This window comes from Branchiostoma lanceolatum, chromosome 8 (assembly GCF_035083965.1).
Source record: "Branchiostoma lanceolatum isolate klBraLanc5 chromosome 8, klBraLanc5.hap2, whole genome shotgun sequence".
Taxonomy (NCBI): Eukaryota; Metazoa; Chordata; class Leptocardii; order Amphioxiformes; family Branchiostomatidae; genus Branchiostoma; species Branchiostoma lanceolatum.
Window position 1 is genome coordinate 2,435,140 of NC_089729.1, and position 14,320 is coordinate 2,449,459.

The 14,320-nt window shown below is 43.6% G+C and overlaps 1 protein-coding gene across 5 annotated transcripts in view; it reads right to left on the reverse strand.

The window, feature by feature from the left end:
* LOC136440735 (tektin-3-like) overlaps positions 1 to 14,320 on the reverse strand; it is a 40,626-nt gene that overhangs the window by 17,990 nt on the left and 8,316 nt on the right. Inside the window, exon 1 of one of the 5 annotated variants that reach the window (XM_066436840.1) lies at positions 6,502 to 6,666. The exons of 2 other annotated variants lie outside the window; for them this stretch is intronic. The gene's annotated coding sequence lies outside the window, so the exon portion shown is untranslated. Of the gene's footprint in view, positions 1 to 4,414; positions 4,522 to 6,501; positions 6,667 to 14,320 lie in introns of those variants that run through there. 2 more of the 5 variants (XM_066436839.1, XM_066436841.1) reach the window with 2 other exon arrangements.

Below are 14,320 nucleotides of genomic sequence, written 5' to 3' on the forward strand. Positions count from 1 at the left end.
GGCGTTACTATCCAAAGAAGGTATATATCATAATTATTGTCTATCTAAATACAATATTAGAATGTATGAGTCCCCTGCATTTCAGTTTAAGTTGAAATAAAGAATAGAACTTAAGCAGGGATGAAGTATTACAGAAAAAATTATTTTGTTCAGAGACAAAACAAAAACTTCTGCACTGATGGAAAAACAGCGTAACTTCGTGCATCTTCACTTCACAAAACTTAACGGAACACTGGCTGTTTACGTCATGTTTATTTTCTCTGTTGCTAGATCTGCTTGTTCTAATTACCGAAGATCACTTAATTAGCAGCTTAGCTAATTTGCCACCTCTCAGGTTACAGAAGAAAGAAGCCACGCATTTCTATTTAGCGAACAAACATCAAAATTACAGGGTTTTACAACTATCATAGTTATAAGGAAGGCATGATAATTATTTTCTTTAATCCTTATCAACTCAAGACATCGCTTGTCGTGAAGACCCAGAAGTGTCCACCTACGTAATGACGTAATTATCCTCGTACGTCATACAGTCTGAGTGGGTTATTATGAACACAAAGCACGCAGAAATAGAAGACAATCGCCATGGAGGGTGTTGCCTATGGGGAGGTGATAATTATGTGGTTAATGAGACACTTAAGCCCCTACACTGCACGAAATGGCCTCGTATCCCGGCGTATACGTACAGGGATTCCTCCGGAAATATTCCATATCCCGGTGCGGATTTAGCGTATCCGTTAGTTTCAACGGATACGCTAAATCCGTACCGGGATATGGAATATTTCCGGAGGAATCCCTGTACGTATACGCCGGGATACGAGGCCATTTCGTGCAGTGCTAGGTCATCAGATTGTATCTCTGCACGAGTGAAATTGGCACTTGTAGGGTTAGGGATTTTTCTTACATTCAGTCGATAGAAAATATAAGATTTACTTCTTCGTGCGAAGATCTGAGGAAAAACAGCTGTCATAACAGCAAATAAAAGGTTCGTAACGTTCTCAGACAGACCAAGATTCTTGAGGACGGGTTGTTTTACTGGACGGGCTCGTCTTGGAAACGGCACGAAACGTATCTTTAAGCCCCGGGGGAAAACTGGTCGCGCGGGTCGACAGAAACTTTGCAATGTTCTTTCTGATGCCTCAATACTTTTTCACATTCGTTACTGTTTTTGGATACAAAGCAAAGCTAAATAGTTTGGCATTTCATATCACATTTTCACAAGAACATGAATGTCTGAGATTTGTTGGCTTGGGTTTGATTGGGAAGTTGTTGAGTTCGTCTAGTTGCCAATACATGCCACTCCATGCGTTGTTAGGGGAGAACAGGGCATAAGCCGATGTTTGGGCGAGCGACAATAACAAACCTGAATTTTCTATTAACCCATCTATAGGCGAACAAAGTCTCCCCTTTGTTGGAATAGGCCGGGCTCGTGAATATGGTTTACAAACTGTGCGGGTTGTCGGGACGACGTGTTAGACATCTTATTAAACAAGAGTAACTTTGTAACGGACACTAAATCTTCGGACACATTCGTATGCGATATATTTTCGATTGTTTTGTAACAATAAATTTGGATCTCGTTCAAGTAGTATCAGGAAAGTACATAATAACCGAATCTCTAGTTTTTCCTTCTGTCTATTTTGTTCGCAATCCCTTCTGGAGTTTTAGCAAACGTAATCGATCATTAAGCCAATTTCAACGTCTCAGGTACAACTGATGTTCAAAAGAATTAAAACAGTTCATGGACAAACTTGTACAGCTACAAATGAAAAAGTAGATTTTGAGAGGAGATACCAGACCATTCTAATTTTTCTATGACTTTCAAGTCTTTCTAAAGTAACATCCTGTCGACAAACACAAAACCTTGGAATCTTCCCTCCACCATCGGTCTGTGACTTGTCATTAACAACAAGCGAACTACCGCCCAGCTGAGCCGGAATGTCGATAACAGATAGAGAGTATTTGTCATTAGTAATTAATTACCGCCAATCAGCGTCCTCCTAACCAAACAGAGAAAACGCTAACCTTTGAGTTAAGACGTCACTAACCCGCCCAGCACACCGCTACAGACAAACATACAGCCGACAATGTCGGCCCTGTGCTGCCCCGTATCTGTCCGAAATCTTTATCTTCCGATTTTGTCTGATCTTAGGTTCCGGATCACCGTGTCCGATGTTAGGATATATTACGGATTCCTTGTCGAATCCGCCTGAATCCACCAAAAATACCGAAAAATCGCTGTACGCATCTGCCTGGATCTGAGGCCATTTCGAGCAGTATGTAAACACGTTAAACCGTAATGTCGGCCCTGTAAACACGGTAAACCGTCCGGCGATAATACCCGTCCTGTACACACCGTAAAGCGATAAGAACGACAATCTGTCACCATGGCTACCACGAGTCCGGGCTAACACGCCGCCATCTTGGTTCAGGACACGCACCGTTTCGATCAATTAAACGGGCGATGAAAAATATAAAATATTATTGATTAGTTGTAGTTGGGGATTTACGTTGTTAATATGTATCATATCAATGGAAAGACGTAAAGTTATGGGTACAAAATACGCTATGTGCGAGCCAAGTTTGCAATTGAACTTCAGAAATCGATCAGCGTTACTCATAAAATTCCCCTCGGCCGCCATCTTGTTCGAACCAATCAGCTGTGTTACCATGGCGACGTCTGTACACAAACCACCACGCCGAGGCCGAAGCCAAGTTACCATACAATAAAGCACCGTTAAAATCGCGTTAGATTCATCAATTTGAAGAAAATGAGGCTAAATTCCTTTTCTAGACATGTTTAGAGTATCTCTGATGGTGCTTTTGTACCGTAGATCTTATTCCCGTGTTTATACACAAACATGTCGATGTGTGTCTTCATTGTACGTTTTCTCGGCCAAGCGTACATAACACGCTTATATCTGTCAATGTCCGGATCTGTTTGCAACCATGAATAAGATATGAGGACGGTTAGAAATAATTCATAGCTACATTGTTGGCCCATCATTTCCTATTAAATCATAATGCTAGCATATTCCGAACCCGTTGTTATGCTGTCTATTGTTGGTTGTTCTGATATGTCGGTAACAGTAGACCGGGTGCCGTGTATCGGATTTGTTTGTCCGTCTGTTTTTAAGGCAGGGAAACCCATATATAACACACGGGATACTCTGAGCTTCTAAAGAAGCCATTGTTATGGTAGTATCTCGGAATATCGGCGTGGAGTTCTATATATGTCCGCCCACTCGGTTGGTAACTAAAGTGTTGTGCATGTCGCCACCGATACCGGCGAGTCTTTGTTCCGTCGTAATAGAAACAGCGTCTCGGAAACGTGACTGTACAATGTGATACAGACTACAGGCTCGTTCAAAGCCACAAAAACCTGATTCCTTTTACAGATTTCTCAAACAAATTTTCAGTGGGATACGGGCAAACGTGCCAGAGTAAGAATTCACCACCAACACGCTCGTGACTTTAGGCTAAACACACGCCCAACCCCCACCGAGAACTGAAGCTTATCATATCAGCCGCTTGTGTTGTACGTGGCTAAGTACGGCCGACCTTCATGTGATTTTCACGTAAGTACACGCACTTCAGATGCCCCCACCTGCCTCTGCAAACGTCAGGACACGTCAGACTTTTCACTGCAACTCGACCAGAAGCGGAATTTAGCGCGGCGAATCTGAGTCTAACGTTACAGCCCGGTACTGACTGATGGCAATCCGAGCTAGTTGCCACACTCGGAAATGTAAACGTCCATTTCCTGGGCGCGTTTTGTGCGAGTCGGAACAAATAAATGAGGGTTACTCACACAGGAGCAATGCCGAGTCAACTACGGGACACGATTTACGGCTGAGAACTGCTGATAAGAGAAGTGCAGAGTGCTTGGTTCTGAACTTTTGATCGGGGCGCGAATCAGGACATGATGTAATCTTTTATGTTTGGCGAGGCGCCAGCGAACGAATTACTCGCTTATTCGCCAAAAATTCTGCCCCTATTTTAGCATTAGATTCTACCAGATGATACACAACAGTTGGTCAGCCCCTTTCCTGTTGTATTTCACGCGTAAATCGGTATTCCGACACCCCGACACGTGCCGACGCCGTGTTCCATTCATCCCCGCTGCCTGAAGCACTCTCCATCGATAATAAGAACGGCAAACTTTAGGTCAGGCCCCTCGAACGTAAAAGTGGCCGGTAACAGGCGGTGTAAACATGCCAGAATACGTGAGTTAAAACGTCTGGACGAAATGTAAAATTAGCCGGATGATAGATTGTAGGAACAGCATTACCTTCGGGCAAAGCTGCAACCGGACGAGCAGGGCACATAACACCATTCAGACCACTGATAATGACTATTAAAAACTCTACAAGTTAATCCCGAGTTTTGACCATAAGAAGGCAAAAAGTAGACCTACCGATAAGAGTTGTGGAGTTATAAGTTGTATCCCAAAGTGAGAAGCGTAGAGTAGCTGTAGGCTGGGTGAGAATGACGCTACAGTCCCGCGGGCCGCTATGTCATGACTGTATTGACATGTTTGTAACCGCTCCAAGGTTACAATAACAGCCTGTCATGTGTGGGGGGGGGGGGGCGCACACGTCATGTTTCGCTTAACACCGACAAATAAATACGCCACACAACCACTCAGCTGAGACTATATAAACGCGTTTATGGTGATTTTACGAGTTTTTTTCTACGAGCTATACAACCAGTAATGTTCCCTTGAACGTTCCCAGATTCTTCTGGTTCAGATAGCGTTGCTAGCGTTACGATCAGATGCAACTTTAGCTGTCTCTTTTTTCCCTCTCGCTGCCTAGCATAGTTTTACAGTCGTTGCCCATGATTCCAGTCGTCTGACGAGGTTTTACTCTATACTTAATGAAGGTAATGATGGTCAGATTGCTTGTCTATCATATGATTATGAAACGTCGAGAAAGCTACTCTCTCTATGTGTTCTACGTTCCCAACGTAACTACGTTCATTATTAACGCTAACTCCGAGCCTGCCAAGGACACAGCGAACATTTCACACGGGGGAACTCGCTCCTTCGTCACCGTACAAATGAGATTTCATGGGAAAATTTAAAATGTTTGGAACGAAATCTTAGCTTCAGATTTCAAACCATGTTTGTAGTCCGAGTCTACGGTTCAACTGTGGGCAATTTCACGGGCGATTTACGCCATGGTTAGGCGGCAGTGAATGTCACAGGTGGTTAAAACCATAGTGATTTTTTAGGGCATAAACAGCATGTAAAAGACCAATTTTCAGCCTGGTTTGGCGAAACCACGAGCGTATTTTCACGATTGTGCGTGAACACCTCGCCTTGGACAGAGATTCACTCGAGCGTCGCCTCTTTTTGCTTACCTTCTAAACATAAACATAATGGTCACTTAGGCCGCCGGACTAGACTAATACTACCCTTCGAAATTACTCTAAAGTCAACGACAAAGGGCGGGCTTATGAAGCTTTTCTTTACGCAGTAGAGCAGCGTCTGTGTAGGGAAATTAGTCTGGGAACACCGCTACACAACACGGGCCACACGGGCAAGATGGCGGCCCGGGTACGGTTTCCCTAGCAATGGAAAAATCACGAGCCCCGAACTGGACAAATACATTAACAACCACCTGTTGCGGGAGTGGGGTGGGAAAAGCTAGCTCGTCACTGTGTTACTTTATAAGGTGGAATTAGACTGTTCTTTATCATGTTGAACTGAACACAATATGATATCCATAGCACCGGCCTTGCACCAAACAGAGTGGCTCGCATGCTTGTCCTCATATCAAACAAATAAATGTCAGCGCCACACGGACCAACGTAGACTCGCTGTTCGACCAAATGAATGAGTAAACTCTAGCGTAGGAACTACAGTATGGCTGGAGAACGTTTCTGTTCAGAGAAGAGCGTGTTTCTATGCCGTGATTGACAGATTGATCAGACGGCGTGTCACATAGACAACAGGCCACTAGTGATTCTCCTCCAAGTGGGGGAGGATTGTCCACTTAGAGTGGGGGGATAAGTCTCTCCTCAGTTCCACACAATCCGATAAATCGTATCACGCTTTCATTCGGGTTCTGAGTGCTTAGTTAGCGCCACAAAACAGCACAAACACGAGCCCCACACACCACCCGGTGTTGGCTTATACTCCTCCCTCCGGCACCTACCTGTGTTGCCAGGCGCTTCCGACTCTATTCTCCGCCCGGAGTGCCGAGTAGCTTGTACAGGAAAACGCGAACAGGGGTTGTTGGGTTTACAGAAGTGCGATCGAGGACTCCTGGTGTATCTACCGGGCGCTGGGTAAGATCTGGTCGGGGGCAGATGCTGACCTACTCGGGGGGGGATGTTTGCCTCCAGCCGGGCGGAACGACGGACACGACACCGCAGGTGCCCGGAGAGCCGGGACAGGTGTGTCGGAACGCGGCCAGGTAAAAACACCTGCCCGGCCCGATTCTACCCCCTATATCCCTTCACAGACACTCCACACACCTTTCCGCACACCTGACTCACCTGTGTGATGCTTGTTACTGCAGGTAAACCGACTGGGAATCCGAAGGTACGAAAATGACTTCCTCTCTCCCGGTGTGTTTACACGTAAATAGCGCCGACTGAACTGGGCGAGCACACCTTGCCACCGGTTGCCACCTGCGTTGCCAAGGACGCCCAGGCCAACACCTGACACAGGTATTGCCTTACCTGGGGACCGCCCACGCGCAGGCGCAGACCGGGAACGGGGGGCCCAGTTCAGTCTGTATGTAGGAGGGGGCAAAACCTTCGCACTAACCAAAGAGGTTATATAGAACCTCCTTGCACTAACCGAGACACATCTGAACGTTGTGTCATACTTACAATAAACATCTAACCACGTAATCTCCAAGCAGATCCACGCCGGGCGCGAAAATCGTAGTATGCTAGCCAGAGAAGGTCCAGTCAGCCAGAGAGGGTTCATCAGCCCTGCCGGCGTGGATCTGCTTGGAGATTACTAACCACGATCAGAACAATAGAAAAGAGCGTGATATTTTTCTCATTTTCTTAATTTTTAATCTATAATTTGCATGGTCTGTCAGGCAATCTCACTTTTAGATTGTAACATACATGTACATGTAGTAAGATCTCGTCATGAAGTGTCGCTTAGTGATAGATAAGCTTATACGAAATGCCTGGAAAATGTACCTGATTTTGTATAAAGGTTACCAGAACAATGAGAATTCATCACACTTTTATATCTCTTTGCTGTCAGGAAATAAACATTACTTCTCTACCTGCAGCTACTAGTATACAGGTATTGTCTGACACACCTGTGCTGAACCCACCTGCGGGAAGGACCCCCCGGGGAGCGCCAACTTCACCGGTCAGGTTTTCCGCCCCATAACAAAAGCTGGGACCACAATGGCGGCACAATGGTCACCCTAGTTACACCCGTCAGACAAATAACCTGAACACGCGCGGTCAACCCAGACCTGTGCGCTACAGTAACAACTTTCTACTGACAAACTGAACGGTTTCGGACAAAATCTGAGGCGCTTAGGGGCGGGTAACTGTCAAGAATTATCAGGGGTGCATTTAACCTCTCTACTATAGCCTCCGCCTGGCTTTTCTAAGGGGCTATGGATAGTAGAATACGGCACAAATAGTAGCCTACACCAGGCCTTCTTAAGGGGTTAACTGGTTATGGAAGTTGGCTCAAATGGTAGCCTCCATCAGGCTTTTCTAAGGGGTTATGGATCGTAGAATTTGGCATAAATATTAGCCTCCATCAGGCCTTCCTAAGGAGTAGGAATAGAAGGATTCGGCAAAAATATGGTGACTATTTTGCCAAAAGAGTGATGGTAATGCGGTAATGGTAATGTTTCCCCTCTGTAAAACTTCCCTGATGAATCATTATCCCTATAACTACACGAGTATAGTTAGTCTGTAGAGACAGAAGTAGAGACAATCGCCTCTACCAAAACTAGCTTAACGACTTAGGACAAAATCTGGCGAGTTTTCGGGGCTGAGAGGCGGGTATTCGTTAAGAACAGGAAAGCCCTATCTAGTGAAACAGTAGGTTTCTGCTCACCTCCAAGCAGATGTCGGGGTTTAAGAATTATAGACTATTCTGCATTTTTGAACTGCTTGCCTGTCAGGAAACTTGTAATCTCCAAGCAGATCTATTGGTTGCATGAAGACCGTATCAAACTGGCAGAGGAAGTACGTTTTGCAACCCAAGGATTGTATTACAAGCTCCTTCTTCCAGTTGGATACGGTCTTTGCAATCCATTGGGTCTGGTTGGAGACTAGGAAACTTGGACATCCAAAAAACGTTTAGGAGAAGTGTGTGTGTGTGGGGGGGGGGGTATTGGTACTGCTGACCTGTTTTGGGTCAAGTTTCTCAAGGGTTTGAATTACCAACCTTCTCCCTACTGCCTAACCCTCTAACCAATAGAGAATGGGGTGCCAAACAGCTACTTCAGTGTGCTAAAGGTTAACCCTGGGTTTAGGTCAGGGTAGACGCAGTCGTCGGGTGCACTTTTGTCCATAGTGTCTAAGACCGTCCAAAGTATATCGCCAATTTGCTGTAGTAAAGCTGTCTACGGGCGGATACGCCGGTTATAAGTCAGATACGCCAGTCCAAACAAGGCTTATTTACACACCGACCAAATCATATTCCTCTGTGTATCTTCCGCAGCCATAAACCCCGGCGTTATATACATTTATGATCACTTAACGGCTTACCTAAACAGTTCACTTATAGGTCTACAATTAACACACCGAGCGGCGAGGAGAAGCAATGCTTGCCGCAAGTTGCGAGTAAAAGTTAGCATATAAACGTTACATCTGCACATGTCACAAGAGTCGATGTCAAATGAACAATAAGATACTTGCGGAAATGCCCTCCCTACACTAGCCAAATAATGGTGTAAGTCTTCAGATGCTGTAGGTTACTCCAGAAAACATACCATTTCCCCTCACTACATCTACTTGGAGATTAACTATAGAAGATTTAGGTTCGAAGTCTAGCTAGCTCTATGCGTGTAAGACTGTAAGTTCTCATGTGTAAGCGATGCTGTAGGTTACTCTAGAAAACACACGATTTTCCCTCCCTACATCTACCTGGAGATTAGTTAAGGTTCGCAGTCCAACTGTACATGTATATGTGTAAGACTGTAAGTTCAGTTCTCATGTGTAAGCGATGCTGTAGGTTACTCTAGAAAACACACGATTTTCCCTCTCTACATCTACCTGGAGATTAGTTTAGGTTCGCAGTCCAACTGTATATGTGTAAGACTGTAAGTTCAGTTCTCATGTGTAAGCGATGCTGTAGATTACTCCTAGTGATTGCACCAGTAGGGGGCGGCGTACCCGGTGCACTTTCCCACATTAATAAACCCCGCAACAATACGGCCTGCTCGCCTTCTCCTTACCGATACACTTCTGCAAACAAAGCCCAGTGTGTCGGCGTAATTCCGCCCCAGAAAGGCGATAATAAATATGATTTAATCCCGCCCGTATCGCGGCTACTCTGCTGACATAGCGTAGAGACTGAATCATTCAGCAAACACGATTTCACATCTGAATAGGTTTATACTGTGCGCCGCAGGACGTCGCTTTGTTAAGTAAAGCTATTACTCTTCATATGATTATATATACACCCCACACATGCACATGGCAACCTGGGTAGCCATGGTTACGGCCGTCTCCATGGCGACGGGAATGCCGTCATATTATTGAAATTATTACCTAGAAGTAGTAGTCCACTATTTCTTTTTCAAATTATTACCACTGCATGCAACATATATTTCATTTTCTGGCGTTAGTCAGCCGGTTGGTTAGTCTGGGAACTTGGTAACTCATAGTGTCATCAATATTCTCATAAACTTTCTGCGTTGGTTGGGTAGTAAAGACTCTTGGTCCCAAGAATAAATTTTGGGTTCCTCTATTCCCCACGATTGTCCTTCTTTAAATGGCAGTTTTTGGAAACAAATATTTTCCCCAAAGAGGGGGAAATATCATCATGAAAACAACAGGACACTTCATCAAACTCTAAGGGTTTCCATTTCTTTCTTCTTCTTCTTTTTTGTTGTTGCTACATATGTGTTAGCGAGCCTCAGTCTTTGATAAAGGTTGTAAGTAATAAAAATGATAGTAGCGCACAAAGGTTGATGTGAAATGAAACATAATTTTGTCTTTGCTCAAGTCCACAGTGCCGTTACTCATGCTGTGTTTTATCTAAATCTCTCTTGCAAGGCGCTTTTTAATATACAGTTTATGAGTAGATCAATAAAGTTTAATCGGTTCTATATTAGACAGAGTTAAGCCGTGAATAAACTTCACACTCGGAACATTGGAGCCTGGAGACGGCTGTCGTCAGGCAAGGCCCCCTACACCCTGGTTACAGGGCCTGATGAGTGGATGAGAATTTAACCACGAATATATTTGTACAGTTTAATCAGTAGCTACTTGTTATAACTGAACAAAAATTCCCAAAGTGATGACTGAAGTAACTTGATATCGTACTACGTTTGTGAATATTAGTCCTCCGGGCCCAGGAAATGAAGAATAAAATTGAATATTTACCACTGAAGTACTGTATTTTATTTTCAGACGTTTCAAGTGCGCGTGCGACACTTTCTGTCATTATCTTCCCATTGACAGAAAGTGTCGGCTGGGCACTTAAAACGTTTGTAAATAAAATGCAGTCATCAAGTGGTAAAGATTCAATTTTATTCTTAATTTGTATCGTACAGTAAAAGAAAGATGTTGTCTTTTCGACTGTTCTGGTTTCGGGAGCCAACAAAAAACACCAAGAGCCTTGCTTCTAGGTCCGTCTAGAGTAACAACATTAATTGCAACAAAACAGTGGATTTTGAAAAGGTTCAAATTGCTTTAAACCTTTTTAAAAGTATGGACATTGCCTTCCAACAACAGCGAAAGAATACAATGAAAAAAGAAACTATGTGATGTTAACGTTGTTACGATTAGGGTGCCGCCTTGTCACGGCGAAGCAAATGGCGCATAAGAAAGAAAGACCTAGGGTTAAATGGGTTAAAGTTTCTTAAGTGCAGTCTTTAAGAAAAGGTATGTCTTCCTCTGACCTATAATTAGAGAACAATGGAGAGCTGCGCTCTAAGAAAAACATCGGAACAAAACCCCGAACAAACAGGACTGATACGATCTGGGCTCTTACAACAAGGCTGTATAATGGCAGTCTGTATTAGTACGGGGATGAGGGAAGAAACCAAACAAATCCTTGTTTTGTTTTATAAAGCCTTTCTCTACCGGAAACACGGACGGCTTACACAGTATACACCGAAGGGGAGTAGGTTAACGCAATTCCTGACAGCGCCTGCTATATTGTTAGACTTTGAGTGATACACCCTATCTCAGTACAAATGTTCATGTCTGCTTTAAAAAAATGTATCTTGAGCAAGTACATTTCTTATTAGTAATGAGAGTGACTCATGCTAGGGTCACATTTCCTAACCGGGGTCCAGCCGGGCTGTTTGCGGAAACGAAAAATCAAAGTGTGTGTCAATAAATTTGCACAATCTGTGCTCTTGAATAATTTTGGGTACGTTTTGTGTTTCCGTTGTCTTCTATATCATACTTTTCGTTCCCAAAGACTGCCCGGCCGGGCCCCGTATTGAAAATGTGACCCTAGCATTACGATAAGAATAAGTGATGTCAATTCCGTCTTTCGTACATGTTATCAATCATTAAAATGAATATTTCCTTTTTTACAAGACAGTAAGTGCGCAGAATAGACACACGTTGATTGTTTTACGACCCGATCAATCTGCTGCCCCGTCTGGCCGGATACGCTACCTCAGGTGAGTAGGCCATTACGTAAGCTCCCACACATTCCACCTGAACGTCAGGTAAAACGTGCCGTAACGACCTGTTCCCGGTCTTCTCCCGACCGCTGCCCCAAGCCGTGACCGGTTCAGTGTGCCCTATAGCCTACATGACCAGGTCGTTATTGTAGCGTTTGCTGACCCGATTTGGCGCCAAGTCAACCTGGGAGATACGTCGGCCGTCGCCATGGCGACACTACCTTTACAAATCCCTCCTAGGCAACGTTGTTGCCAGGCAACGAACATATGCTGTGGCTTGCATAGACTTAGGCGCAGACTTTTGATGTAGGTTTTTTATTTCTTCAGCTGTGTTTTTCATGTTTTTTCCTGTTTCTCTCGCATAGAAATTTGGCTTTTTTTCCTTTATCTTCATAAGAGTGACGTTTTCGTTATTATTATGTACTCCTGGGATTTAAAAAAAAGTGACCTATGCTTAATTTTGTCTGTTTCTGAACCAGAATAAGTACCCACTCTCCCTTACATTTTTGTAGCAGAAACTCCTGCCATCCAGGACCACGTTTACCCCATCCCCATGGACTAACAATTCAGGTCAACTCCCAAGCTTGATAAAACCAACCACCCACTCACCAATATTACAAACATTCGCTAACACCACATTAATTTTAGAAAGAGATGTACCTTGTTGATTTTGAATGAATACAACACGGTTATGCATCTCAAGTCTTATCCAAACACTCACCGACTGTACAAGCCGAGTTGTCTCTGACAGCCGGGCCTTCAAATGACAACTACCTTTAATGTACACAACGTTGTTATGGCAACGATCACATGACAAAGAGCTACGGAGCCATGTTTGATTACAAAACTGTTAGTATGATATATACGTTTTATTTTCAGCTTGGAAATCGCCAAGATGATTATTAAAAAAGCGCAGACTATAGACACTGCTGTTTCTTTCCTTTTGATCAAAAGTCTAAACAGAAAGTAGGAAAAGCAGCCTGTATGTTTGATTACGAATCTGTTTGAAATAAATAAAAAAGAATATTATATACGTTTTATCATAAACTTGGGGATCGTCAAAATGACAGTGATAGGTTGAAAAAGAATAACAACAATGGGACACTCCTATTTATAAGTTAATCTAGATCAGTTTGTAAGAAATAGGCAGTAAGACTACAGAAAGCAATGAGCAAGTCAAAATCAGCTTTCCAGTCATCCAAACCTTCCTGTATACACACTCAAACAAAACCACAATTATCGTTTTTCTATTCATCTTCTTTTTGTTCTTTTCTGGCACGAGATTATCCTTACAAGAAAGAACTCATAAATTTTTAAGAAGCCTTCTGTCCTGCACTAGTCATTGTTCCGTTTCCAACCCACAAGTAAAGGAGCCACATAACGCTTCGGTCCCATTTCCAATTCGGGGCCCGGCTGGGTAGCTTGTGGGAACGAAAAATATGATGTTAAAGACACAACGTAAAAAATACTCCTAACCAAATATTGTGTGATTTCTTAATATGCATTTTTTTATTTTTCGTTTTCGCAAACAGCCCGACCGGGCCCCGGATTGGAAATGGGACCGAAGCATCACGTTAGACTATCGACATTGTTACTTGCTTTTGAAACACTTGAATCTTTGGAAACATTCATTTCACAGTAGCTGTGAAGAGGGGGCCTGTATTGTAGATTTTGATGTATGGATATCAGAGTTATCCCTTTATTGGGCTTTATTCATCTTTTATCTTATAAGTCCTAGTCTCGTAGACAGATGACATTTATCTTGTATTGAACAGCACGAAGTACAAGACACCCAGGCTAGCCTCCACCAGCTAGGCCCTCCTACGGGCGTATGGATCGTAGGATCTGGCAGAAAATAATAATTATCCAGTAGAGTCAGTCCACGGTGAAGATCACATTTTGCCCGTGTAGGAGCCTGCAAATGAAACCTTGGCAAATAGTCTCCCTATAGCCGACGTAGTTAGTCTGGTAGACACTACACCCAGTCTACTATTATTCAATGTCAGTGTCACCACTGGAAATTGACGGCTTTGACACATGAACTGATGAACAGGTTTTGTTTGGGTTAATATATTTCTGTCCTCGTTTAACCTCACAAGCCTGCGACAGTGGATCTGATTCTTTTGTATGAATTAGAAAGGAATGCATTTCCCTGAATAGAACAGATTTTCTACCGTAGATATTTTTATTTAAAATCAGGTTAGATGTGGCAGGTGGTTTGATGTAACAGGAAAACGAAGATACCTCCATGTAATAGTTCAAGGATGGGCGGGCGAGTTTTTGGGGATATATCAGAGTCCCGCCTCCCAAGGAGCTTGTTGGCATCCCGAGGGCGTAGAAATATTTTTCTGTTAAATATTTAGATTTCTTTTTGCGATACCCCTAGCCCTAGCCATAACAGGTGTTAGTGCCCCCCTCCCCATTCCTTCTAATCCCAGTTATTTATATAACTTATAATTATATGATATATAATTTATAAGGGGCAATCGCATTAGTCGTCCCCATTCTTTTGTGAT